The following is a 2,214-nucleotide window of genomic DNA, read 5'->3' as shown; positions in this document are numbered from 1 at the left end:
CAGTGAGCAGTTTAGCACCGGTTAATGATTTAATGCACGAGCACTGCTGTAGTTTATATAACAACACTCTCCAACAGCAGAATGGTACTTTTATTTCTTTTAAGTCTAATTCCTAGTCATAATAGAATGATATCTTAGTTTTTTATATGCATTTTATGTCCAGATATGTCCAGACGTGCAGTCTACCAATAACATTAGAGCTACAGCAGTAGGAACGCCCACAAGAGTCTTCACAGCACGGAGTCTAGCGACATACAGCGAAGAAGTCGCTGGCAGTGTGAACGGAGCTTTATTGTTTCTATGGTGGCGCGTCATGCTTGTCATGTGACACAACGCAGCAACAATAGCTCTGTATGCAGAGTAAACTTTATAGTTACCTACACAATCTGTATATGATATCAATAAAAACATGTCGTCAGATTATATTTGTTAGGATCATTATTTCCGTTTCCATAGACATCAGCGTGTATTTTACAAACTATAAATGTATGGTTTTGCTAGTACTTATGTGCATTTAAATATCTGAAACCTAAAATAAGCATTATATGGTTGAAAACACTAAATATTTGTGATAATATGACAAGCGCTCAGCGTATCCGATCTGGCTCGCGCTAGCCAGAGCGCTAGTGTTGTTACGTTCGTGAACGAATCGTTCTTGTTGAACGAATCTTTTTGGTGAACGAATCGTTCTCGTTCACGTAATCCATTGACTCATATTTCTCGTTCACTGACATTCCTCCTATTAGACATCATTTAGTCGCCCAGAGTAAGATTTAGTCGCATATGCGAGTGATTTACTCGCAATGTAGAGGGTTGCAACAGTGGCTGTTCATTTAAAAAAGATCCATATACTCTTAAATCATTTAAATTCTTAATTCATGTTGATTGCCAAGTTGGTTCGAACCTAATTAAGAAAATGGGTTTGTCCTAAATATAGCTCTCCTTGGGGGTTCATTTTATTTCTATCATCTGTGCTTTGCTTTTGCGTGTGTGTTTTATGTAGAGTTACACTCTGTAGTGTCATACTTCTCTTCTGTCTTGGGAGAAGTGTATCATCTCAAACAGATTGCAGAAAAGGCAGGCGGTATTAGCACCACGTTATGTAAATTATCAGGCAAATAATGTTGATATCTGTCAATCTAGTGTATGAGAAAAGCTATCAGTGTCTGTCACATTGAAAATGTCACATAAAAAAGGCTTAATGTCATGTCACATGAATAAGCTGTCGGGATGGTTTTGGTTTGGAGGATTATGGAAGAAATATAAAGGCAATATGTGAAAAACTATTTGGATAAATCGTTGACAGACTTATTATTAAGGTATTTCAATTATTATCAAGTGGATTTAAAATCAGAAAATGGCTTATTCAGTATGCATGACTTTTTCTGACCTATGACTTCTCAGTGTACATCTTTTACATACAGTAAGTGAAGAAATGGTAAAAACAATGAATATATCATGCAGCCCTACAGATAGTCAGAGGTCTGGATAAGGTTGACTAGGGCTTGATTTGTTTGCGAGGGGTTAGACTGGGTGTCTGGGATGTGATGTAATCTGTCCCTAAAAATAGCAGCTAATACTATTGAGAGCGTGGATATAGAAAGGTTGATTGTGATTAAACTGTCCTAGAGTGATTGACATTTTTCTTTTATTATTTTCTGGCTGTTGTTCTGCACAAAGGTCTATAATCCAGGTCAGAGCAGACTATAAAGCTGCTGTTTATCACATTATAATATTAATCTGTGTCTCTCTTTCTGTTTCTTTCAGGATTCTCTTCTGAACACAAAGCAATGTGGAGGAAATAAGGGTCGTGCTGTGCTTTGAATACAGGTGAGAGTAAACACTGCATCAGTTGCGTGGTCAGGGAAGGTATGATGGGCTATAGGCAGGCTTACATGAAATCTACACCCAAAAACATTGGAAGATGCAACTTTAATAACTACAAATCGAACACTAAGTCGTATGGCAAAATATTTTACCAATATTCACAGTTTTCTGCTTTTTTTCTGGGTCTCCAACAAAGAATAGGATGCAACAACAGCATTCAACTGTGTTGTTTGCATAAATGACAGAATCAATCAATAATTCATATATTTGCACATTTTTATATACAATGTGCTTGCACGTTGCTTATGGTTAAGTTTAAGGCTGGGGTGAACTTTCTTTTTTTTTTCTCTAAAGCCCCATTCACACCAAGAATGATAACTATAAAGA

General features: G+C 36.8%; 1 protein-coding gene across 5 annotated transcripts in view; it reads left to right on the top strand.

Annotated features, from left to right (window-relative positions):
- fynb (FYN proto-oncogene, Src family tyrosine kinase b) overlaps positions 1–2,214 on the top strand; it is an 86,453-nt gene that overhangs the window by 19,435 nt on the left and 64,804 nt on the right. For 3 of the 5 annotated variants that reach the window (XM_016462788.1, XM_016462787.1, XM_016462784.1), the window contains exon 2: positions 1,768–1,830. The gene's annotated coding sequence lies outside the window, so the exon portion shown is untranslated. Of the gene's footprint in view, positions 1–1,599; positions 1,694–1,767; positions 1,831–2,214 lie in introns of those variants that run through there. The other 2 variants (XM_016462785.1, XM_016462786.1) reach the window with 2 other exon arrangements.

The sequence above is a fragment of the Sinocyclocheilus anshuiensis genome, unplaced genomic scaffold (assembly GCF_001515605.1).
Source record: "Sinocyclocheilus anshuiensis isolate Anshui unplaced genomic scaffold, SAMN03320099.WGS_v1.1 scaffold937, whole genome shotgun sequence".
NCBI classification, from domain to species: Eukaryota; Metazoa; Chordata; class Actinopteri; order Cypriniformes; family Cyprinidae; genus Sinocyclocheilus; species Sinocyclocheilus anshuiensis.
The sequence above is the reverse complement of the archived record's forward strand: the minus strand, read 5'-3'. Positions and strand labels throughout refer to the sequence as shown.